The 27,012-nt window shown below is 45.7% G+C and overlaps 1 protein-coding gene across 7 annotated transcripts in view; it reads right to left on the bottom strand.

The window, feature by feature from the left end:
* Positions 1-27,012, bottom strand: part of PPARD (peroxisome proliferator activated receptor delta) — an 83,823-nt gene that overhangs the window by 32,076 nt on the left and 24,735 nt on the right. The window contains exon 1 of one of the 7 annotated variants that reach the window (XM_045500741.1): positions 4,141-4,258. The exons of the other annotated variants lie outside the window; for them this stretch is intronic. The gene's annotated coding sequence lies outside the window, so the exon portion shown is untranslated. Of the gene's footprint in view, positions 1-4,140; positions 4,259-27,012 lie in introns of those variants that run through there. 7 annotated transcript variants of the gene reach the window in all.

Raw genomic sequence — 27,012 nt, 5'->3', positions numbered from 1 at the left:
CTTGGCTTAATTCTCTCCTTGGGGAGGGACTGTTGGGTGCTTCTATCCCCCACCTCTCTTTTAACTCTAAAATACTCTCACTGAGCATACCCCAAGAGCAATAGTCAATGGAAAGAGGCCTAAGTCACTTACAGGCCTCAGTTCCCCTCAGGCGAGGGGTGGGGACGTGGTGACAAATCCTCAAGTGCCTTTAAAGTGTTTACACTCCAGTCAAGGAAGAAGATAAGACCAGTACATACAATCACCTTGAGTAAAGCTGTACACAAATGGGGCAGAGTGGGGAGAGTGACTTCTGCTGGAGGCCTCAGGGAAGGTTCAAGGCCAAGGAGAGCTGGGTTGTCCAGAAATGATCTTAGAAGAAAATAAAAGCAAGGAGTGGGCAGATTACTTTTTAAATACAGACTGAGAAGCAGGGTGTTCTAGGTAGGGGAAATGCAGGGGTTTGGACCCAGGAAGGGGTGGATGGACAGAGACACAAGTAGACTGAGTGGCAGGGACCAGAAAAGGCTGGGGAAGCAGGTCATAGCCAAATGCACAGAGAACCTCGTACAACTCTCACACCGAGCCTACCCAACTTCTGCTTCAATCAAACAGTACAAAGCATTTCTAGATGCCAGGCATTATTTTAAGTGCCTTACATGTAGTGACTCACTGGGGCTTCACAAGTGAGAATTATGAAGCAGGTACTATTGCCATTCCCACTTACAGATGAGAAAACAGAGCAAGGGGTGCTTGGGTGGCTCAGTCGGTTAAGCATCCGACTTCGGCTCAGGTCATGATCTCATGGTTGGTAGGTTCGAGCCCTGCATCAGGCTTTGTGCTGACAGCTCAGAGCCTGGAGCCTGCTTTGGATTCTGTGTCTCCTTCTCTCTCTGCCCTCCCACCCCCCATCTCGCAAAAATAAATAAATAAATAAAATGTTACAGATGAGAAAACGGAGCAGGAAAGAGTGAAATAATTTTCATGCCCAAATGAGACAGGCTGCAGAGCCATCAAGCCAATCTGCCTTCAGGGTGGGAGCTCTCAACCTCTCCACTGTATTGCTTCTTGCTTCCACTCCTGAGCCCCTCTAATGCTAAAGGGTCTCCTGTATCCTCACAAGCAGACCCTCCCTCCCATTAACTTCCATTCCTGGTCCTGTCCTGCCTGATCTCTGGTCACCAAGTCCCAAACTGCACCTTCTTCCTCCCTCAAGCCATCTTGTCCAGTGAAACCTCTCAGTTACTGCAGGAACTGTCATTTGACCCTTTCCCGACCCCCCCTCCTCCTTTGTTTTTCATGCCCTCATAATAATGCCCCTTCTAAAACCCCCAATAGTCAAGATAAGGCTAAAGCATTGGAGTGGCAATACTTTAAATCTATCTTTTCTCCTAAGTCAATAAGAGCCCAAGTGTCATGAGATGCTTTCCTCTAGGTGCTATTTATTAACCTCTGGATAGAGCAATTCAACAAATTATAGTGACTGCCTGTGTCCTGCTGAAATCCAGACTCTGGGCATGACTCGTCTCTATCTGGAGGTGAGAAGATAGAAGATACAGTGGGGAAGGCATTAATGCTGGGCTATATGACAAGCATACTCCCAGCTCTGTCTTTAACATGCTGTGTACCTCTGGGCAACCTTCTAACCTCTCTGCGGCTCAGTTTTCCCATCTGTGAGATGGGATTAGTATCCACATGCCTTCCTATTGGTGGACGCATGGCTTGAATGAGATATTAAATGTGAAAGAACTTTGCATTATACAATTTATATGCTGAAATTTTAATAATGGTTATCTCTTAGGAGTAATATTTATTTCTTCTCTTATTGCTTATCTGATATTTATTTTTTTTTTTTAATATTTTTTTTTTCAACGTTTATTTATTTTTGGGACAGAGAGAGACAGAGCATGAACGGGGGAGGGGCAGAGAGAGAGGGAGACACAGAATCGGAAACAGGCTCCAGGCTCTGAGCCATCAGCCCAGAGCCCGACGCGGGGCTCGAACTCACGGACCGCGAGATCGTGACCTGGCTGAAGTCGGACGCTTAACCGACTGCGCCACCCAGGCGCCCCTTTTTAATATTTTTTTAACGTTTATTTATTATTAAGAGACAGAGCATGAACGGGGAGGGGCAGAGAGAGAGGGAGACACGGAAGCAGAAGCAGGCTCCAGGCTCTGAGCTGTCAGCACAGAGCCAACGCGGGGCTTGAACTCACAAACCGCAAGATCATGACCTGAGCTGAAGCCGGACGCTTAACCGACTGAGCCACCCAGGCGCCCCGCTTATCTGATATTTAAAAATCTTCTATAATGAACATGCACTGTTTAGTAAGCAAAAAAAAAGGTTTTAAAAGCATGATACAAACATAAGGCATCGTTATTTTAGAGAAGATGAAGAAGGAAAAGCTGAAGAAGTCAGTCTCGATGCAACACTGTGGCACATCCCTGCCATGGAACTCTCTGCAGGTCAAGAGCAGCAGGTGGCACACACGTGGCGCCATGGCAGGACAGCCCTGACACACCGCTGGAAGGAAACCACGAGGAGCCACATTGCACATCTGCCTCACACCAATTTTAAGACAAGACAGAGCCGACACACATCAGCCCAGTAACACAACAATTGCGAAGGGAAAAACAGTCAGGAACGGGAGGGGGGAATGAGGAGTGTGATGGTAGGCAGTTTTTACAGGTGTGTAGTTGTAATTGTCTTTAAAACAGGCACCAATGTCTTTTGTAATCAAGCTGAGAAGGGCAAGGAGTCTCCTTCAAAGACTTCTTGCTCGGGGCGCCTGGGTGGCTCAGGTTGAGCGTCCAACTATTGATTTGAGCTCAGGTCGTGATCCCAGGCTTGTGAGATGAAGCCTGGTGTCAGGCTCTGCACAGAGCATGGAGCCTGCTTAGGATTCTTCCTCTCTCTCTCTCTCTCTCTCTCTGCTTCTCTCTGCCCCTCTCCCCGACTTGCGTGCACTCTCTCAAAAAAAAAAAAAAAAAAAAAACAAAAAAAAAACGAAAAAACAAATAAAAAACTTCTTGCTTTCTCCCTAACCAAAGCTCTGGACCTCACTTGAGGGAAACCAGCTTGGGAACTAAGGGTGAATATGGACACTAGAGGAAGCAAAGCTTGCTTGGTGCTGGATCTCAAAACACATTTTCAGAATTTGCTTTCTGTTCTCCCTTTCCAAGTGCACACCTACGTGGTTGCTCTCTAAGATCCCAGATAAGAGCCTACTTAACAAATATTTGAGAAGCATGAAGTCCCTCAAAGAGGAAAGGGAGAGCCAGAGGTGAGGGAATGAAAGAATCAATCAAACAAAAGTATTCAAATGTCAGGAACACCAGAACATACTTTTTAAACATCAAAGCACCTTGGAGAGTCAGAAAACTGCCCTCACCTTCTAATTCTCATATCATTTTGACAGCAGCTTCTGGGTTTCATGCCTGCATGACAGAGCCTTCAAGGGCTCTTGGTGGGAAAGCTGGTCACAAATCTGTCATCTCACTTCTCAGGACTCAGAGCCAGGACGAGGGGTGTGCAGGACGAGATGGTGAAATACCTGGCTTGGAGTGAATTATGGATGACACTTGGGGAAGTCATTCAGAGAGCAGAAGGCCTCACATGTCAGGTCACATCAGGCTCCCGGTATGGATTTCAGCCCCATCCAGCAGGAGGAAGAAGGGGCTCCCTCAAAAGAATCAAGTAAAGCACTGCCACTGTTCCCCGAGTGTTACAATCAGTGATGGTGGGGAGTCTGGTCTATAAACACTGCTTTCCCTATGTGGTTCTCTCCAGGGGTCCCCCTGCTGCTGCCTACCCGGCCGCCAGAGCCCTGGGGGTCTCTCCAAGATGCAGGGCCCGGGGAGGCCATCATTCGGGGTAGAAGAACTCCCCAGAATTCCCCTCTGGGCCCACAAGGCATAGCTTGCTCCTGGTCAGGCCACTTTGGCCCTGCCCTGAATCTGGCCACTTCCCAGGAGGCCTGTGAGGATGAACAATGCCAGGAGAAGCAGCAGGAACTTAGGAAGGCTGACTTTCCTGGACTCTCAGCTCCACAGCAATAGGACAACATGGCCTTGACAAACCATATCCTGATTGAGCCAGAGCCACTGGTTCCCTCAAAACAACTGCTCTGGGGAAGGGCATGAGGAACAGACATTACTCACCAAGAGCTCAGGTGCTACTTGCTTTGGAGAGAGCTGCTAACTGGGAAGACAGACGTCAGTTGGTGGGCTGGTGGGCTGCCAGCACAGAGGGCCGGCAGAGCAGTCCTGGAGCACTCCAGAGTCACTGCCACAGCCTTCCTTTCTGGCTGCCTCCTTGAGAACCTCCACCCAAATCCTAGGGCGTCCAGAGCACGCAGGCAGTGACTCCCCACCCACAGCGACCTGCTTGGCAAGGTTCTGCACACCTTTCCCCCATTAATCCTTCCTGCCTCCCTCCCTCCCCCCAGGAACCCAGGCAGGCTGAGGCAGTACTTTCTCCATCCATCTAAACTGCCCTTGGGATTCATGGGCCAATTTGGGGACTCTGGGCACTGACCCTACCATGAGCCAAGGCCAGGTACATAAAGCCTTCCCTGTCTGGGGAGGTGGGGGCTGAAATGGGGCCAGTAGCTCACCTTTGTAACATCTACATGGAACCATTTATTCCAAAGGTGGCAAAGAGAGCCTAACAGCCTGCGTACCAGCTCACCTGAGGTGCCTGGGCCTTTTTAGGCCATGTGTGCACGAGAGAAAACTGGGCAAGAGAGCCACCTCTCTCTTCCCTCTTGCCTCAGATCCTACAAGGGCTGGTGTTTTGCTTGATTCTGAGCATTAGTTCCTAGTGCTTGGTGCCACCATAATAATGACTGGGCACCTCAGGGCAAGGGCAGGGCTTTGGCCCAAACGGAACAGCTGGTGAATCCTAGCTGAGTGGCCTTGGGCAAATTGCTTCACCTCTCTGAGTATCTATTTCCTTTTATGTACAACTGCTCAGCCCAGGGAGATGATGTAACTTGTCTATAGTTTGGGGGAGAGATGACTGTAGAGCTTGGTCTCAAATCCCAGTCTCCTGGCTTCCAGGGCTTTTTTTTTTTTTGACTACACCAAAATGTTTCTCAGTAGCAGGTACAACTGACAGAGAAACAAGTCAGTGAAAAGTTCCTTCCAAAATTCTCTGCTTTACACAAAAGCAGCCTTCATAGACACCAATTTAACCAGGTGATTGAAGTCAGTATCACCTTTACTGGGGCCAACTGGGACCATCATGCTTCCTATTGTGAAGCAACAGCAAGCACTCACTGCTTATGCGGGTTCTCACCAAAAAGTGGTAACTTGCTTCTAATCACAAGGAAATAACCCAACAAATATGGAATGTGGACAATTGATGACACAATGTCAAACAAATGTAGCAAACTATTTGCAACTGGTAAATTTTAGTGAAGGAAATATACATGTTCATTGCACTATTCTTTCCACTTTCCTGCAGCTTTGACCTTTTGTTAAATAAAAAACAGAGAAGAAAAAGGCTTTTCGGCCTTCAGCTCACCCCATGGCTCTCAACAAAGTCTCAGTTGTATCATGTTCAATTCTCTGTCCAGTGTCCAGAATATAAAAACCCAAGCTTCCCTGTCATTCAAGGCATCCCTTGGCACAACAGGGAACTCAGAGTTTTCTAAGCTCATCTTCCACAAAAACTCTACAACCTGAACCACTGTCATCAGCCACAACTGTTCACACACTGCTTTCATACAGCCATTAGTTGGAAACTCGTTCGCTGAGCCGGCAACTTTTCACCGAGTATTCTCCACAGGTCATGCACCCACCCTGGCCCCCGAGACACCGTAATGGACGAGACTCAGTGGACCTTACTCGCCAGAGAACCCTACAATAATTGCCTTTTGTCAAGTCCTGCCTTGTGAGAACTCTTGACTATACTCCCATATAAGATTTCCTTCTCAACACTTCTTGGGAAATATATCTGTTTTATTTAATCCCCAAACCTGAGAAACATCAATTGGAGAAACTGGGAAAAATGGGAAAAAGTATGATAATCCTCTGGTGAGAATTAAAGCTGAATAATCAATCTAGAGATGTTACTGGTTCGAAGGAATCCACCAACTTCAAGTCAAAGCAAGAGCAAGGAGCTAACAGGCACAGCTGAAGGTTAAGGCTGACATCTGGGAACCATGACAGAGTGCAAAGGAGAGAAGCGGTCATAATCTAATCAAGCCTTGCTTGTAGTCACTGCCACGCTGTTAAGTGTCTGTTTATGGCCCTGTTTGCCACGAATGGGGAGTCATTCTTGCAAATATGTATTAATATATTTATATACATAGTATGCACAAATTGGCAATTTTGACACATGATTTTGTGTGGTACTCTTAATTTTGTTAGGAGATACACATGTTCGGTTATCCAAATACTACCCGATAACGTTCACTGGCATTTTCCAGTGTTTGACTATTTGACATGGAAGAAATACAAACAAAAGATGTGAATATTGTGGAATTTGAGGACACAAAGCCAGAAGCGGATCTAAAATCTGAATTCATAAAGTATTATTAATTAGTAAGGGGAATGACTAAATCAAAATTGGGGCATGCAAAGTATTTTCATCACTAAAAAAGGAAATGAGCCTGTATGAAGGAACATGTGCTTCAACGTCCAACTTGAAGATACTTGTGGATACATGCTTAACGATTCAACCAACATCCATGCAAGATGAAAGAAATTTTTCTACGCCTGCATTATTTGTCCAGAAACAAAGATCAAGACTATAAGAAAGAGCAATTAGTGCTTTGTGTATTTTAAAATTTCATTTTAGACCCACACAGATATGACCGATAGATTTGTGAGAAAAGTGAATGGGAATTCAATAGAACTCAACAAACGGGGATGAAACAATTGAAACAACTCAATTGCAAAAAAAGAACCTTGACCTATGCTTTACACCTTTTATGGGTTTAGAAATGAATCCTAAATCTAAGTTTAAAATAAAAAACTACGAACTTGTAGAAGAAAACACAGGAGAAATCTTCGTGACTTTGGGTAGGGCAAGAAGTTCTTAGATGTGACATCAAAAGCACAACTCATTGGCTAAAATTAACAACTCAGGAAACAACAGATTCTGGCGATGATGTGGAGAAATGGGAACCCTCTTGCACTGTTGTTAGAATGCAAACTAGTCCAGCTGCTCTGGAAAACTGTGTGGAGGTTCCTCAAAAAATTAAAAATAGAATTACCCTATGACCCAGCAATAGCACTACTAGGAATTTACCCAAAGGATACAGGAGTGCTGACTCATAGGGGCACAGGTACCCCAATGTTTATAGCAGCACTTTCAACATAGCGAAATTATGGAAAGAGACTAAATGTCCATCAACTGATGAATGGATAAAGAAGATGTGGTTTATATATACAATGGAATACTGCTTGGCAATGAGAAAGCATGAAATCCTGCCATTTGCAACAACGTGGATGGAACTGGAGGGTATTATGCTAAGTGAAATAAGTCAGGCAGAGAAGAGACAGATATCATATGTTTTCACTCATATGTGGAACATGAGAAACAACAGATAACCATGCGGGAAGGGAAGGGGAAAAATAGTTTCAAACAGAGAGGGAGGGAAACTCATAAGAGACTCCTCAATACAGAGAACAAACTGCAGGTTGATGTGGGGGGAGGGGAAATTGGGTGATGGGCACTGAGGAAGGCACTGTTGGGATGGGCACTGGGTGTTGTATGTAAGCGATGAATCACAGGAATCTACCCCCGAAACCAAGAGCACACTGTATACACTGTATGTTAATTAACTTGACAATAAATAAATTATATTTTAAAAAAAGCACAACTCATTAAAAATTGATGAACCAGACTTCATCAAAATTAAGGACTGTGCTCTTTGAAAGATACCATTGAGAGAATGAAAAGACAGGCCACTAACAGAAAATATTTGCAAATCTCGTATCTCACAACAGACTTGTAGCCTAAATACATATTAAAAAAAAAAAAAAAAAAAAACCTCCCCAGACTCAGCAATAATTATTGAAAACAAATATCTCGGGGTGCCTAGCTGTCCCAGACAGTGGAATGTGTTACTCTTGATCTCCGGGTTGAGTTTGAGCCCCACGTTGGGTTGTACGGGTTACTTAAAAATAAAATCTTTTTTGTTGGTGAGGATGTGGAGAAAAAGGATCTCTTTTGCACTGTTGGTGGGAATGCAAACTGGTGCAGCCACTCTGGAAAACAGTATGGAGGTTCCTCAAAAAACTAAAAATAGAACTACCCTATGACCCAGCAATTGCACTACTAGGTATTTTTATCCAAGGGATACAGGTGTGCTGTTTTGAAGGGGCACATACACCCCCATGTTTATAGCAGCGCTTTCAACAATAGCCAAAGTGTGGAAAGAACCCAAATGTCCATTGACAGATGAATGGATTAAGAAGATGTGGTATGTGTGTGTGCATACACACACACACACACACACACACACACACAATGGAGTATTACTCAGCAATCAAAACAAATGAAATCTTGCCCTTTGCAACAATGGATGGAACTGGAGGGTATTATGCTAAGTGCAATAAGTCAGTCAGAGAAAGACAAATATATGATTTCACTCACATGAGGAATTTAAGATACAAAACAGATAAACATAAGGGAAAGGAAGCAAAAATAATATAAAAACAAGGAAGGGACAAAACATAAAAGACTCTTAAGTATAGAGAACAAACAGAGGGTTGCTAGAGGTGTTGTGGGAGGAGGGAAGGTCTAAATGGGTAAGGGGCATTAAGGAATCTACTCCTGAAATCATTGTTGCACCATATACTAACTTGGATGTAAATTAAACAATAATAAATAAACAATAAATACATTAAAAAATAAAAATAAATAAAACCTCTAGGTTTGACAAAAGAAAAAAAAAAAAAAAAAGAAGACATGGGCAAAAAATTGAACAGATACTTCACCAAAGAAGATAAACAGATTAAAGTCAGCACCAAAAAAAGATGCTCAATGTCCTTAGTCATTAGGGAAAAGCAAATTAAAACACAGTGAGATACCACAACATACCTATTAGAATGGCCAAAATGAAACAAAAAGTGACAATACCACGCAGAGAAGCTGGAATCTCACACATTGTTGGTAGGAATTCAAACTAGCACAGCCACTGTGGAACAGAGATTGGCAGTTAAACACATTCTTACCATAGATTCAGCAATTCACTCCTAGGTATTTACCTAAGTAAAACGAAAATCTAAGTTCAAACCAGCACATGAATGCTCATTCAAAATTGTCAGAAACTGAAAGCATCGTAAATGTCCCTCAACTAAAGAATGGATAAACAGGGGCATCTGGGTGGCTCAGTTGTTTAAGTGTCCGACTTCAGCTCAGGGCATGATTTCATGGTTTGTGAGTTAGAGCCCCACATGGGGCTCTCTGCTGTCAGCGCAGAGCCTGCTCTGGATCTTCTGTTCCCCTCTCTCTCTGCCCTTCCCCTGCTCATGCATGCGCTGTCTCAAAAATAAACAAACATTAAAAAAAAAAAAAACAAATGGATAAACAAACTGTGGTACATCTTTACAATGGACTACTATTCAACAATAAAAAGGAGCTACTGATACATGCAATAACAGATAAATTTCAATACATTATGCTAAGTGAGAGATTTTTAAAAAATGCTACGTACTTTATGATTCCATTCATATGACATTTTAGAAAAGGCAAAACTACAAGAACAGACAATAGATCAGGGGTTAATGATACACGGAGGTTTGACTACAAAGGAGTAGCACGAGGGAATGTCATTGTTTTTATGGAGTGATGGTACAGTTCTTCATCTGGATCATGGTGGTGGTTTATGACTACAAATCTGCTAAAACTCACAGACCTGCACACTCAAAAGGGTGAATTTTAGTGTCTGGAAATTTAAAAATAAAAATTTTAAATTATTTAAGAATAACTTTTAAATATTAAGTGTTTGTGGTATTATCCTTAAATCATTAAATTATTTCTATTTGGCATTCATTTTATGTTAATGTTTTCATCTTTTAACATTTCCTATTATCAAACATCTGTATCAGGTAGAGATCATTTTTTTAAACTGTTTTTTAATGTTTATTTTTGAGAGAGCGAGCGCACGCAGGTGCTTGCGAGTGGGGTAGGGGCAGAGAGAGAGAGAGAGAGAGAGAGAATCCCAAGCAGGCTCCATACCGTCAGTGCAGGGCCCGACACAGGGGTTCAAACTCATGAACTGCAAGATCATGACCTGAGCTGAAATCAAGCGTTAGATGCTTAACTGACTGAGCCACCCAGGTGCCCCAGGTAGAGATCGTTTATACAAGTTAATAAAATACATAATCTTGGGGTACCTGATGACCCAGTCAGTAAAGCATGTGACTCCTGACTCAAGGTCATGAGTTCAAGCCCCACATTGGGCATGGAGCCTACTTAAAAACAAATAAATTAATAAAATAAAATCTATAATTTTGTCACAATATAGTGTTCCTAATAAGAATAATAAATCATGCATATACTATCACATCTTTTTTCTTCTTTTACAAAATAACCTCTAAAACTTTTACCACAGAAAAATAATTCAGTTTATTATGGTCTCTCATTCTTAAAAACTCGTAAATGCAAGAAACAACAAGTGTTGGTGAGGATGTTCAGAAAAAGGACCCTCAGGCACTGTTGGTGGGAATGCAAACTGGTGCAGCCACTGTGGGGAACAGTATGAAGGTTCCTCAAAAAGTTAAAAACAGAACTGCCCTACAATCCAGTGATCATAGCACTGGGTATTTACCCAAAAAATACAAAAGTACTTACTAATCCAAAAGGATATATACACCCCTATGTTTATAGCAGCATTATCTACAATAGCCAAATTATGGAAGCTGTCCAAGTATCCACTGACAAGATGAATGGATAACGAAGATGTCGGGTGTGTGTGTGTGTGTGTGTGTGTGTGTGTGTGTGTGTGTACACATGAATATTATTCAGCCATAAAAAAGAATGAAATCTTGCCATTTGGCAATAACATGGATGGGGTTAGAGAGTATAATGCTAAGTGAAATAAGTCATTCAGAGAAAGACAAATACCATAAAATCTCACTCATATGTGATATTTAAGAAACAAAACAAATGAACAAAAGAGGAAAAGAGAAGAGAGAGACAAACCAAGAAACAGACTCTTAACTATAGGGAACAAACTAATGGTTACCAGAGAGGAGGTTGGGGGGGGGGGGGGATGTGGAGGATGGGTGAAACAGGTGAAGGGGATTAAAGAGTACACTTATCTTGATGAGCACTGAATAATGTACAGAGCTGTTGAATCACTATATTGTTCATCTAAAACTAATATAACACTGTATGTTAACTATACTGGAATTAAAGTAAAACATTTAATAAAATTAAAAAAAATTTTTTTTAATGTTTATTTTTGAGAGAGAGAGGAGACAGAGAGAGATCGTGAGCAGGGGTAGGGTATAGAGAGAGGGAGACACAGAATCTGAAACAGGCTCCAGGCTCCAAGCTGTCAGCACAGAGCCTGACACGGGGCTCGAACTCACAAACCATGAGATCATGACCTGAGCCAAAGTCAGACACTTAACCAACTGAGCCATGCAGGCACCCCAAACACTTAATAAAATTTAAAAAAAAAAAATCATAAAACTCATAAATGAAGTGTTATGAAAGATACAGAATAACATGATTTGGGGAATTCCCAGGAAATTCAATTCCTTGTTCCTAAATCCTGAAGAGTAACTGTCAGGAGTTAGGAAGCACCAGAGCCTTGACACTTTTCCAGGCAGCCTTTGCTATGACCCCATGGTAACCTTCCACCTGCCTCTAGCCAGAGCCCTTCAATTAAAAAATCATTTATGGGACTGATTTGGGAACTATGCGCACCAGCATTGACCTAGACTTCTATAGGGGGAGATGCCAAAAGAGTAAGACAAAGACTCCCCTTGAAGACAGTGAGCACACAAAGAACTATGTGGTGGAGGCCACACAGGAGGGAGACATATGGGAGGAAGAAATACTTCCAACTCGGGAGAAACAGGGATGGTTTTGGAGTAGTTGTTATGGCCCTTCTTTCAACGGGGTCAGAAGATTGGGAAAGGCACTCTGAGGGAAGGCCAAGGTGAGCCAGGCAAGGCAGCTGAAAACGCAAAGCACATCTGGGAATAGTGAGCTTCCCCTTGGCTGGGGAGTCCACCATCTTTGATGGACAGATAAAGGGCCCCAATATGGCCAGCCTTGAGGCAAGGGGGAAGGTATAATCAAAGAGGTGCTTTGGTCTGAATGCCTTTAAGAGCAGAGAGAGGCTGAAAGACTCACTAGGGGGCTTCTGAAACAATGCAGTAAGAGAGGGGGAGGGTCTGAAATCTCATCTCTCATCCCTCCCAAATGCTATACTCTGTTCACCTAGAACGTTCCAGGACACCAGGCTACCTCTGCCTCTGGCTCTCAGCACAGGCTGTTCCTTCTACCTGGGACACCTCACTCCCTTCTTAACCTAATACCTGCTCATCCTTCAAATCTCAGTGTATAGAAAGAACACTTCCTCAGATAAGCCTCTTGCAACGCGCTCGTAACGGCCCTGTATTTCCTCAAGCACAGCCCTTCCTACATTTTCTAACTGTTGTATTTTACTCATTTATTTATTCTGAGGATATGCTATTTATTTATTTGCTTGTTTTCTTGCTCTATAACAGGAGTGCTCACGGTTCGATGGTGCGGTCTGTGTTAATCTTAAGTATGTAGCCCCATGAAGTCTTATGTTTATATATCACCACAAAATCATTACCCAGCTCAAGATCCCAAACGTTTCCAGCACCCCTGAATGTTCTTCATGCCCCTTCCCAGTCAGTGCCCTCAGTAAGAGGTAACTGCTAGTCTCACCTCTACCAACATCAACTAGTTTTGCCTGGCATGCATCCAGCATCTCTCGGTTGGAGTCTGAGAGCCCATGGAGTTGTTTCTGCTGTTCTCTGGACCCCAAAAGTGCTGGGCACAGAGCAGGCATGTGAACATGTGCTCAATGAATGATGAGACCAGGAAGCAAGAGTGCCTAGGGACCCCAAACCTAGGCCGTGTTTGCATCTCCATGCCTCTGTCTATGCTGCTATCCTGCTTGAAATGCCCTCCCTTGTAAAAAAAAAAAAAAAAAATGTAAATTTACTAAGTAATCTCTACACTCAACATGGGGCTTGAACCCACTGACCCCAAGATCAAGAGTCGCTGGCTCCTCTAAGCCAGCCAGGCACCCCAGCCCTCCCTTTTGTATCAAAATCCTTCCTACCTCCCTCTTTTTTAAAAGTTTGGCTCAAGACCCATCCCCTTTGGGGAAGGTCACCCCCACGGCATCCACTGCCCACCACATTCATCCCGCAGAGGCTGCTTCGCCTGTCCTTTCTGGGTAGATGTGCGTGTACCTCTGGATTCTACTCCCCAAACTGGTGGAGTCGCTCAAAGGAGAAATACTGTTTTACTCTTCTTTTTTTTTTTTAGCATGTCTTTTTTAATTTTTTTTAACATTTATTTATTTTTGGGACAGAGAGAGACAGCGCATGAACAGGGGAGGGGCAGAGAGAGAGGGAGACACAGAATCTGAAACAGGCTCCAGGCTCTGAGCCATCAGCCCAGAGCCCGACGCGGGGCTCGAACTCATAGACCGCGAGATCATGACCTGAGCCGAAGTCGGACGCTTAACCGACTGAGCCACCCAGGCGCCCCTGTTTTACTCTTCTTTAAGGAGAACCAACCTCTCTCACCTCCTCACTGTTCACAGAGTATCCTGAGCTGCAGAAAATGTCTCCTGGCCTGTCTTCCTCATAGGACGAGGAGGATCACACCAGAAAGCAGCTGCGAGGATGTTTTATAAGCCACAGTTCACTTGACAAATCTAAGGCATTTTAAAGTCTAGTTATGTGAGTGCTGGAAAATTATTGGCTAAACTATACATGCATCATATGTACAACAAAAAAAGATAAAAAAAAAAAAAAAAGAATGCAGTGGATCTGTGTATGCTGATGTGGAAAGATTTCAAAGGGAAGAACTAGGTGTCCACAAACAATTTGGTGTGCTCCCCACTGTCACAGGGAACAGGAGGGGGAAGAGGAAACATACATATACACTTGAATATGTGCACGGAAAATTGTGGAAGAATGCACAGGACACTGATCACCCTGCATCCTTTGGGAGAGAAGCTGCAGTCCTACAGCCAGTCAGTCACTTTTTGTCACAGAATTGTCTCATCTGTCCATGGGTTATTTTTATATTAATAGACATTTTAACATAAAAATAAGATAAAATGACTACAGTTCATCCTGAGGGTAAACTGAGGGCAGCCTGCTAACACCTGAACTCAGCCTCCAGAAGTCAAGGGCAAACAGCCTGGAGGCAGAATTTCAGTACAGGTCAGAGAGCTGACCACAGCCTGTGAGCTCACCCAGAGCCCCCCTGAGGCCTCATAAGGAGCAACAACGTGACACAATTCCACTTTTGCTTAGCAGCCAAAGGCTGGGAGAGGAGAGCCTAGGGCCACAGGGGGAGCAGTGAGTCTGGGGCCACAGTGGGGAAAAAAAAAAGCTGCCCACCCTGCTATGTGGTTCAAACTGATCTGGCCGGGGCGGGGTGGGGGAGGAGGAGGCTGGCTCCCCCACCTCCTGACAAATACGCAAACCCAAGGTTGGGAGAAGCAACCCAAGGGAGAAGGCAGAAGGACAAGGGCCCCCAGGGGGCTGCTGGTCTTCCGAGCTCTGAGAGCCATACAGTAGAAGCAGGGCTTCCTGAAGGTGGAGGGAGAAACATCGCAGCAACCTCTCTGCAAGGGCCTATCTCTGTTTCTCCCATCTACAGGGCTGCCCATTCTTAAGCCTCACCCTTGACCTCGAGGAGTTACAGGACTCTCCGGGTCAATCAACAAACTCCAGCTGCCAGGTTAGCAGTGAGGCAGAGTCCCTTATCACCTTCCTGGTTTATGTTTGGGTGAGCTCTTGGTTGAGATCTTAACCTTGAAGCTATCCCCTCACCCCCTTAATGAGCTGCCAAGATCCAAACAGTCCACATACCAAATGAACAAACCCAAGCTCTTGGCTGTGTTGCACGAGGTCCTTCTTGATCCAGGCTCTGCCTCTCTCTCGAGCCTTCCTGGGGACTGCACGCGCGTGCACACACGCATGCACACGCACGCACACACGCGTGCACGCGCGCACACACACACACACACACTGCTACTTGCCCTTCCCTTCACCAACCTTAGAAATGATGACCCTCTGTCACACACACACTCCTCCCTGGTCTTGTGCCTGGCTGGCTTCTCTGCTCACCACGCAAAATATCACTGCCGTTTTCACACACTGTGACCACATCCTACATGTCTGTTCAGGCTTCTCATCTACTGACTGGCTAAACACCACACGAGGCCTTGCAGGGCCTCATCGCGTGTCTAAAAACACAGTGATCTTTGCCCCAGGCCTGAAGCGGCCCCGTCCCTCGTGCCCAGCAGACTACCTGGCAGGCGTCAAGTGCTGTTTCCTCTCCTGCAACCTCCACCTGCAACTCCTCAGATGCTCCTGGTACCAGTCAGCGGGACGCCGTCGTGCCACACAGGCTAAAACATCATCATCAGGTCTTCCCTCATTCCTGACTTTCCAACCACCCATCGCCCCCTTTCCGTGATTGTGCTGGCTCAGGCCCTGCACACCCCCACCTGGAACTCCCTCTAGACACTCCCTTGCTTCAGTCCAGCCTCCCTGCTCCTGCTGGTGACACTCTTAAGCCCAGACATGATCTGTTAAAACCCCGCCCATAAATCTGCAGCTCACTGTGCCAAAAGAATAAAATCCAACTCCTTAATGTGGCATCCAAGGCCTCCCACACTCTGGCCCCAATCTAGAAGTCCAATCACAGTGGGTAAGAGCAGTAATAAGAACTCATGTGTACCAAGTGCTTCCCACGTGCCCCTTAATCTCTGTAACAACCAGGATTACAATTTGACAGATGAGGAAACCGAGGACAGGAGGGCTAAATAACTTGCCCAGGGTCACAGTCAAGCTCATAAGGAGTGTACTAGGTCATAAATAATAACCTTTTAACCCATCAGTCTTCCTTAGATTAAATCCTTAAGGGCTGAAATGTACCTTTAAAAAAATGTTTGCAGTAAGCTTCCTGTTACCTCCCTGACACCCCAAAGGGAACTGGGCAAGGAGGAGGAGGAGAAGGAGGGAGGGCAATTGGTGCTCCTGAGATCAAAAGCAAAGAGACCACAGGTCAAAGAGACTCCTGATTACTTAAAATACTCATGCCTATCTAATGGGACCTGGAGAAGGATTTTACTGCTCTCAAGGTTTCATTTTGATGACAAGCCGTCAGGGACAGCACAGCACAGCCGATGCCGGGTGCCTGGTGAGGAACACCCCTCCCGATGACGACCCCATTCCTGGAGCAATGTCTCTGGGCAGGACCACAACCGGTGCAAGAGCAGGACGCATTCCTGCCGCCAGCCCCTAACTGCCTATGGGCCTGCGACTTGGCTCTTCAAACGTGTGGCCTCAGCCCCGAGGTTCCCACTAAGCCACCAACTGTTCCCACTTGCTCAGGTCCTAGGGGATATGGCTGGGGTCAGAACGAAGGGGCAAAAAAAAAAAAAAAAAAAAACCCTCCAGCAACAACGATGACAGCAATAAAAGGGAGAGAGCAGAGGAGAGGTCACAGAAGAACCAAGCGGCAGTGAAGTGCGTTGGTGTGATAAACTCTGGAGACTGGTGTGTGTGTGGGGGGGGTGGGGGGGGGGGAGAAGCGTGAGGTGTGCTTCCTCACGCCTTCTTCCACGCCACTCCTCTCTTTCCACCACCCTCACTTTCTGCTGTACTTGTCTATGTTCTATGTCTCCCCTCTGGAATGGGGACTCCCTGGTCCTAATAACTAGCAGACAGACCGCAGGTAATAAAGTAATGCTGAATGATTCAGGGCAGACCTTCCTCACAAGTTGTTAACCCAATATCTTCTCTCCCCTTCCCCTTTAGTTGCACAATCCCAATTTTACTTCAGGTGGCAATGTGTCCAGTTAAAAGACTTCTCAGCCTCCCTTGCAGCGATGGGAGGCCAATGAAGGAAGTGCAAGCTATGGAGTGGGACCTCCAAGAAAGTTTCTTAAGAGGGAGAAAAGACAGCTTAGCGTATGTATGTCTTTTCTGTCTTGCCATACCCTCCCTCCTTCCTGGAAACCTGACTCAATAGCTAGAGCTCCAGCAGTCATCTTAGACTGTGATGCAGCCCTGGGGTTGGAAGCCATGCACTAAGGATGGCAGGACAGAGACTGGTCCTAGACTGCCTTCCCCACACTTCTTTGAACCCAACCTAACAGAGGGGCGCCTGGGTGGCTCAGTGGGTTAAGCCTCCGACTCTTGATTTTAGCTTAGGTCATGATCTCACAGTTCATGAGTTTGAGCCCTGCATCGGGCTCTGCGCTGACATCGCGGAGCCTGCTTGGGATATTCTCTCTCTCTCTCTCTCTCTCTCTCTCTCTCTCCCTCTCTCTCTCTGCCCCTCCCCTGTTGCGCTCGCTCTCTCTCAAAACAAATAAATTAAAAAAAAAAAAAAAACCCTAACAGATAATAAACTTCTGCTGGTTTAAGCCACTGCTATTTCTGATCTCTGCTTACCAACTGCCAAATGTAACTGGCAATTGACTCATGAATAAACCAATTAAACATGTTTTCTTAAATTACTCATCGCTGACTTGCAGTTCAAAGGCCAGTCACCACCTCTAACCTTTCTGGTCTTTGTAATATAACAATAGTTTGCCACTAATTCGGGACATCAGGCAGACGGAGGGATGGAAACAATACAAGGATAGGGTAGGACAAGGTGGTGGAACAGAGGATAAAGATAATAAAAGACGGCAGCAGGAGGGCGAGCAGGAAAACGAGGGGCAGAAAAGAGAGGGACGTGGGGGGAAGGCAGGGTAGGAAGAGAGGGCAAAGCATGTCAGAGAAAAGGAAAGGGGAAGATGAGGGGCAGGGTAGAGACCATGGAGAAGAAGGGAAAGGGAATGGTGCCAAGATGTGCTGCCACAGCAGTCGCCAGTTAGTTAGCACTCGCCGTGGGCTGGGCATTATGCCACACACTGGGTGATTCTCTCTAATCCTCATCCCCCTGAGGTAAGCGTTACCATGCCCATTTCACAAATGAGGTAACTGTGGCTCTGAGATATTAAATAATTTCCCGTCAGTCACAGAAAGTGGTAGAGGCAGAAGACTTTCCTGAAGTAGCCTTAAAAGGAAGGGAGGAGAGAGGTCACCCTTCCCTCTTTCTTTCTCTATCCTACTGCCTGGAATGCGGATGTGATAGCTGGATCCATGGCAGCCATTTTGGGCAATGAGAACAATAGCCACACCCTAAGAATGACAGAGCAAGGAACTGGAAGGAGCTTCGGTCCTTTATGATGTAGTGGAGCTTCCACAACTACCTGAGACTACAGACTACCTAATCCACTTGGAGTTCCTATCCATAAATCCATCTATAACTGCTTTAGATCTCAATTTGCTCAATTTTCTTCCAATCCTCAATAACAGATTCCAAGGCCCACTCCCAGAGATCCTGATTCAACAATCACTTTGAGAGATGTAGTCTGCTAGAAAGATGGAGTCAGACTAGAAAAGGCAAAGAAACAATCTTGAGAGTCCACAGGAAAAACCTTGATGCCTCAACAGTAGCAACTGTTGATTGGTGATCTGTCCCAGGAGACCAGCCAAGTGCCATTGTAAAACTAACCAACCTGTCAATATTTAAAGAAATGGAAGGAAGGAAAAGTTCATAAAGACACATTTGGGGCCACGCCTCAGAAACATAAAAGGTGGTCCTAGTAATCTGAGACCAAACAGTAACAGTGCTAACAAATCGTCCAAGAAAAAAACAGATGGTCTAACCCTCACAAAGAGAAGAGCTCCTTTTGAGCAAGAGTACCAGGCTGTTAAGAGGGGCAGATGTACATAGAGCAGCATCACTCAGAATTCGTCTCGCACGGATGGCAGCGGCTTCCTGCGTGCTAGAAATTCTCTCCAACTAGACTGTAAGGAGAGCGGCTGTGTTATTACTGTTTCGGTGTCTTCAGCAAGAGTGCCCAACACGGAAGTGAGCACACAGGTGCTGAATTCACAGCTACAGACTGGGAGTCATCAGGAAAGAACTAACGAAACCGCGGGTTTTGGCTAAGCTGTCTGCCAACCCCTAGCCCTGTGCCTACCTGAGTTGAGGCTGATTCCTGAAACCACAGCGAAGGGGATGGAGAATCAGTGCTGTCATTGTTCATCACTCCCACCAGACTGTCTGCTGGACACCCTCTGGGGATCTTCAAAGAACAAGTTCCCTTCACTTCTGAAACGATTCCTGTTTTGGAGTCCCATGAGTCCAGAGAACATGGGCAAAGCTAAAGAGGGCTGGCATAGGACTTGTTTAGCTCTGTCCCAGGTGTATCCAACCCACCCTTTTCAGCTGCTGAACTCTCCGTGGGGTAGAGACCTGAACTGGGCTGTAAGTCATGGGTGTAGGTGACCTGTAGCTCTCAACACCAAGCTACTGAGATTTAACACCCTGGCCTCCTTTGGAAGCCCCAGCACATGGAATCATCCACTCCTAAAGCAACTGTCCCTTTCAGAAATACAGCCTTATTCTAAAATTAAAGGTTCTTAGGGTCCACTAGGGATTATAATTAGTTTGTGCTCCTCTGCCTGGCACTTGGAGAAGCCAAGTTTGGGGACAGAATGTGGGCATGCATCCTTAAGGCCGGAAACTGCTTCAATTTCGCAGGATTTCGTGGCTTTTTCTGGCTGCTGTCTTGCTTTAAGTCTCTGGCACTATCAGCTAGACTGAGAACTGCTACCTTGTGTCCCAGTCACACTTCCATCAACTTGGCATAAAACTTGCCAAAAAGACAAACTTTCTACTCTCTCTCTTTCTCTGCATTTGCACCTCTTACCACTCCCAGCTTGCTTCTATTCAACCAGAGAAATTCAATATAGTTCAACTCCACGGGCAATACTGAACACAGACACCAAGTGACAGACAGAATGCCACGAGCCTCAAACACCAAGAAAAATAAGACCCTGTTCTCAAGGGGCTCAGAGTCTGGTAGGGAGACACATAAATAAGCAATGACCCACAGAGTGATAATTTCTACAGAGAGAGACCCCAAGCCCAGAAAGAGTAACGGCCACTCCGTCGAGGGGGATCAAGGAAGGAAGTCAAGGGGAGACAAGCACTACTTGGGAGGAACGAACATGCGCAAAGGTGCAGAAGTCGGATAGTGTGGCCTACTGGAGAGCGCAACCACGGAGGGAGCTAACAGGGATTAGGTTACTGTGTGCCAGATGCTATTTTACAGATGAGAAAACTGGAGGCAGGGAGGATTAGAAACTTGTCTGAAATCACACGTTACAAAAGCATGACGACAGGTTCCAAAACAAACAGTTGGGACTCTAAAATCTAAGCTTCCGAACATCACAGTACATGGGGTGCAAAGAGTTCAGTTTGCTGGTATAAAATTTAAGAGCTAAGCTTATGCAGGACAGGTACACAGCGGCTGGATCATAAAGGGCTTCACACACTATGCTAGAATTTGGACTTGAACTTTTGGCAATGTAGTGTCACTACAGTTCCCACTACAGTCACATAGAAATACTAGATAAAATACTAGACAAAAATATCCTTAAAAATACACCCAAATTTGAGGGGTGCCTGGGTGATTCAGTCGGTTGGGCGGCCAACTTCGGCTCAGGTCATGATCTTGCGGTCCGTGAGTTCTAGCCCCGCGTCGGGCTCTGTGCTGACAGCTCAGAGCCTGGAGCCTGCTTCATATTCTGTGTCTCCCTCTCTCTGACCCTCCCCTGTTCATGCTCTGTCTCTCCCTGTCTCAAAAATAAACGTTAAAAAAAAAAAAAAAAAAAAGAAAAAAAAAAACCACCCAAATTTGAAAGAAAGATGGGCGCCTGGGTGGCTCAGTCGGGTTAGCATCCAACTTTGGCTCAGGTCACGATCTCGTGGCTTCTGAGGTTGAGCCCTGCGTCAGGCTTTTTACTGACAGCTCAGAGCCTGGAGCCCACTTCGGATTCTGTGTCTCCCTCTCTCTCTGCCTCTCCCCTGCTCTCTCTCTCTCTCTCTCTCAAAAATAAATAAAACATTAAAAAAAATTTTTTTAAAGAAAAAGGAAAAAAAAAACCCATATGCCAGAAATGACAAGAAAAATGGAAACATGAACAGTACGTGGAGTGGACACCAAAATGACCCGTGGACTTTTGAACCCACATCTGAAGTGGCTTGAATAGCTGGCTGTGGCTGTGAGCCCCAATACCAAGAGCCTCAAAGGACTGCCTAGTTCAGGAAAGCCACAAGAAGCTAGCAATTTCTCCAAGGCTCTACTGGAGGGAAGGAGGTCACCTAGAAAGCTACACTACTAAGCAGTTCCACCCATGGGTATGAATCTGATTTTGTACCAAGGGGGTGGGGGAAGAGGTGCCAAACTGAGAAATGAACATAAAAACTGAGCCAGGACCACTCAAGCACCCATGGCCCCACCAGAAGCAAACTGCTTTTATGGATATTTTCACAACCCAGGACACAAAACCTACTCATAAAACAGTCCTTCCTGAAGATGAACTCACAACTCAAGTTATAATATTTATTTATTTTTCAGAGACAGAGATAGAGCATGAACAGGGGAGGGAAAAAGAGAGAGGGAGACACAGAATCGGAAGCAGGCTTCAGGCTCTGAGCTGTCAGCACAGAGCCTGATGCGGGGCTCGAACTCACGAACCGTGAGATCATGACCTGAGCAGAAGTTGGATGCTTAACCGACCGAACCACCCACCTGTCCCACAACTCAAGTTATAAACCACACAAGGAAATAAACTACCAAGAGGGACAAGCATAAGACCAAAAAAGAGTAGTTATCATCCCAAGAATCAGAAATAATAAAACAATCTGAGACTATGAAATGAGAACATTTAGATCATTAAAGAGACAAAGCAGTACAGAAAATACAGACACAGAGGCTTGGATGGTAGAATGGTCAACATATATCTAAGAGGAATTCCAGAAGGCCAGAGTAGAGAAAATGGGAGAGAACCAAAGAGATACATGAGAATTTCCCAGAATTTTATTTTTACTTATTTTTATATTTTAAGTAGGCTCCACGCGCAATATGGGGCTTGAACTCATGACCCCAAGGTTAAAAGTCACATGCTCAACCAAATGAGCTGGCCAGGCACCCCCGAGAATTTCCTGGAGTTTAAAAAAGAATTAAATGTAAGATGTTAACATTAGTTGAAGGTGGGTGAAGGGATACAGAAACTCTCTAAATTTAAATTTACCTAAAATTATTCCAACATAAAAAGATTTTTTTTCAAAAAGTGGATAGAAGTAGCACACCAGATCCTGAACAAGAAAATGAACAACAAATCCCCACTTACTTCCAAATGGTTCTAAGCAAAAGCATATAGAGGTAGAGAGAGAAATATATTAACTAAGTGTAAGTAAAAAGGGTATAGGTATTCACTATACTATTTTCACGTATTTTCAAAGTAAAAAGATGGGGGGATGTGGGAGTAAGAAGAGAAATAAAATGTATATATTTTTTAAATTCATTATTTTTTTAAAAATAATCTCTACACCCAATGTGGAGCTCAAACTCACAACCCTGAGTTCAAGGGGCACATGCTATTCTGACTGGGCCAGCCAGGACTACCAAGATGTAGAATTGTCAAACCAGTAAAAGGAATAAAGAAATCTAAAGCAATCTAACAGAAGACAGGAAAGGAGAAAAACAGGCAAAAAAGGAAGGTATACAGAAAGTACTTAAAAACATAATATATTTAAGTCAAATACCAAAAATGTAAATAAATTATACTCATTTAAGACAGATTTTCAGATTTGACTTAAAATTTTAAATCCAGTCACATTCTATTTATGAAAGAAAACTCCCAAAACGTGAGGACACAGAAGGTTGAAAGTTCAATGCAAACAACAACCCCAAGCTGAGGCAGCACCAGTGTCATCTGACATTAGGGCAAAAAGCAGAAGAGATATTTAGAAGGAAGAGTCAACAAGACTTGGTGACTGAGAGGGAAAAAATGGAGGCCAACCATCAGGTGACCAGGGGCATGGGGAAGCTCCCTATAAGGCAGGGACTGTGGGAAGAGGAGGTCTGGCAAAAAACATAGGGGTCCTTTTGGGGCATGCTGTGTTTCAGGAACTCTAGAGACCCTCAGGTGCAGATGTCCTGTAAGCAGTTACAGACACAGTCACAAGTCCACTGGGTTATTCTGGAGTTTTCCAGAGGAGATTCTTAACATTCAGTATTAAGAATGTACATAGTTATTGTTTCTCTCTTTTTTTTTTTCTTTAATTTTATTTCCTTTGAGAGAGGGCACGTGTGCACACACGTGCGTGCATGAGCAGAGGGGGGGGCAGAGAAAGAGGGAGAGAGAATCGTAGGCAGGCTTCTCTCTGTCAGCGCAGAACCCAATGTGGGGCTCAATCCCATGACCCGTGAGATCTTGACCTGCCCTGAAATCAAGAGTCGGACACCTAACTGATTGAGCCAGCCAGGCACCCCTCAACCAAACCTCAAATGCCAGTCCCAAGACTTAGACTTACAATGACCTTGGCAGTAGACCTGTGTTTCCTTCTGATGCGTGGCTCATCCAAACAAGGCCCTGCTGGGTAGAGACGCAGTGACAGATTTCAACAGTGGCAGTGCCTAGGACTTCTGGAGTCACCTCAAGTCCCATGTACACAGTGGAAAGCTCTTTGGAAGGAGGCACCCTGTATTTCAGAGCCATCGTAAAAAGCCTCAACAGAAGTGGGGGTCAGGAGCCAGAGGGCCTCTATGGTTTGCTACCAGTGGGTTGACCATATCAGCGGCTAAATCCCAAGGTTGAATTCCAGTAATCCAGTAGTTTGCCCAATCCTGCTCCCAGGGGGTATACGGTGGTGTAAAGGATAACCATAATACAAGAAAGACTATGACAAGCCCCACAAGAGAAATACCGAGAGCTCTGGGTTTGAAGAATGGCAAGCGCTCTGTGCAGTTCAGGGGAAGAGTCATGACTTCATGGAAGACGCGACATCAGAAATGTTCTTACTTCCGTCCCCATTACACAATTCCAGGGGCACCAGCCTTCCTGCAGTTGTGCCTCCCAGAGGCTCGGGACCTCCTCGATGTACCGACTCCTCTCCACAGTGGAAGCTGGTGATTTCTAATAAAATCTATTAAGTGCTTACAAAGAATCAAGCACGTGCTGAAGGCTTTATGAGCATTCTTCCATTTAATTCCCTCAATTACCTTCTAAGGTGTGTACCACTGTTATTCCCAGTTTATAGATGAGGAAGGTGAGGTTCAGAAAGGCAAAGAACACTTCCAAGGTCACTGAGGTAGGGTCACAGGGCCTGAATTTGAACCCCGGTCTACCTGCAGTGTCCACATCCTTAATTACTTTGTCATACCACCCCAGGGACACACATGTCCTGCTTACTCTCCTAGACGACCACGCCATCACATTCCTGTTCCCCGGCTAGCACCAGGCACAGCGCACAGGTGAAGAACACTGGGGCAGGACGACAGAGCAGGGGGATTGGATTTGAGTCAGAGCTCCTGGGCTAGGCCCGGCTTGAGTGCTCACTGTGGAGGCTGAGCGAGTCTCTCCAATTACAAAGCAAACAGTGTCAGGCACCCGTGCTAGACATTCCTGCATAACCTATTCCTCACAACAATCCACCAGCTCCATTTCTTAGAAGAGGGAGCTGAAGCTCAGAGGGGTTAATAATCTGTCAAAGGCCCTCGGCTACTGAGTGAGAGAACCAGGATTTGAACCCAGACCTATCTCCAAGGACCGCACTTGTAGCTGCTGTGCACACAGCCTTGAACATCTCCAGACCTAGGAGTGAGGGGGAAGAGAAAGGCAGAGAACCCTGCCTTTGGACTCAAGAAGATCAAACAAGATAATACACCTGTAATCACTGTAAACTGGGAACACCGTCCCTATTTCAGGCCGAGGGGAGGCCCAGAGGGGAGGTCAAGGAGCACAGGTATGTAGACAGCTGCAGAGCCCGGAAGAATCCTGCAAAGAGCCTTTTTCCAAATCATGTCACATTCACAGGTTCTAGAGATCAGAATGTGGATATATCGCTTGGGCAGCCACTAGCCAACCCACTAAAGGCGTGAAATCATTAGAGTGGAGACAAACATGGAAAGAATGGGAGGGACACTTGTGGATGGTAGAGGAGAGAAGGGTTCAAGCTGTCATAAGGCTCCCAGGAGCTGAGAGAATGGCATATTACGAAAAGAAACAGAGGCGTGGGAAGAGGGGAGACAAAGGTGAGCTCTGCCTTGAAAACGGAGCACTCCAGTAGCCTGGTAGACACGCGGGTCTGGCATTCAGCAGAACAGGATCTGTGGCAAGAAGTTCTCTATTTTTGTCTAGGAGGGAAGAAGGTCTTAGCCCCAGGAAGGGCAAGAGAAGCAGCAAAAGGGCAGACCACACAGCACACTCACAGGCAGGCAGAGGAAAGAGGAAGAGGAAGCAGGGCACAGGGCAGCAAAGGCACGGTCAGAGAGGAAGGGAACAGGGGCCAAGGGAGACGAGACGGTCGGCCTCAGAGAGGGCAGGGGCCAATCTCTTTCTGGGGCTTATTTCCACGGTCTAATAAGGTGGTGGGCAGAGAGCAGGCTAAAGTAAGACTCAAACAGTGAACAATTATGTGAGAGACCTAGTAGGAGAGATCTCAGAGATGCAAAAAGAAGTTATGGCACCTGTAGCACTTGTGATGACCAAGGTTCCAAGACGCAGCAGGGTCCCAGGAGAAAGATGGGAGTGAGTGGGCGAAGGCTTGGCGCAAGCTCTACGTGGAACGTGATATGAAAACCACGAGAGACGAGTGTAAGGACAAACAGCCAGGTGTTATGGAGAAGGTGAATTACTAGGCTTTAACTGGCCCCGCGCAAGGACACAGGAGCCCTCTGCTACACACAAGCACTACCCTGGCCACCCACCTCCTCCTTCAAATCTCGTGTCCACTCCATATACTTCTCTAAAAAACAAACAGATGCCACGGCTTATCTGTGGAGGAAAGGGCTGCTGTGAGACCCGGAGACGTGCCCACACGTCCCTGGCAACTGTCGGGGGCGGCTCTTCGTCATGGACGAGTGGCAGGCTTTCCCAGACAGGAACTGTGTGGAGAGGAGCAGGGGCTGCGGCCAGTGGTGACTCAGGCAGTGTTTACCAACCATGTGGGTGCCCACCACCTTCAGAGAGGGCACACTGGGTTGACTGTGTCACACTTCCTGGAAGCATTTCTTCATTTCTATTTTTTTAATGTTTATTTTTGAGAGAGAGAGAGAGAGAGAGAGAGAGAGAGCAAGCGTAGAGGGGAGGAACAGGGTGAGGGGGAGACAGAGGATCTGAAGTGGACTCCATGCTGATAGCAGAGAGTCCCGCGTGGGGCTGGAACTCACGAACCGTGAGATCATGACCTGAGCTGAAGTTGGACATTTAACCAACTAAGCCACCCAGGCGCCTCTCTTTATTTCTTTTTTTGAAGACACAAAACTTCCAGGGTGACATCTCTCTTGGTAATTTCAAAGGCATTTCAATCAGCAGCTGGAAACATCTTACACATACTTGACCAAGCCAACTTTACTCACTCCCCAGTGTGTCCACACATGACAGGGATGCCACGCAACCTCTCTAAGGAATGATACAATGCCCACAATGAGGACCCAGGAGTCCAGAGCACCATCTTCTTCAACAGGCAGGACTCTGTGGCCCACAGAAAGGGGCATGTGACCACTCACTGACTCCTAAATTAACTGGCTCACAGGTCAGAGAGTGCTATATTACAAAAGATCACAGGATTTCCTTTATAAATTAAGTCACATTCAAGGGGGCAGGGAGTCAAACACTCTCATATACTGCAGAGAGATGGTAAATTAGTACAAATCTCTGGAATTTGGCAATTTGGTGAAGTTTATCAATAGCCTTAACATT

Source organism: Leopardus geoffroyi, chromosome B2 (genome assembly GCF_018350155.1).
Source record: "Leopardus geoffroyi isolate Oge1 chromosome B2, O.geoffroyi_Oge1_pat1.0, whole genome shotgun sequence".
NCBI lineage: Eukaryota > Metazoa > Chordata > Mammalia > Carnivora > Felidae > Leopardus > Leopardus geoffroyi.
Note: the sequence above shows the minus strand (reverse complement) of the source record. Positions and strands in the feature narration are given on the sequence as shown.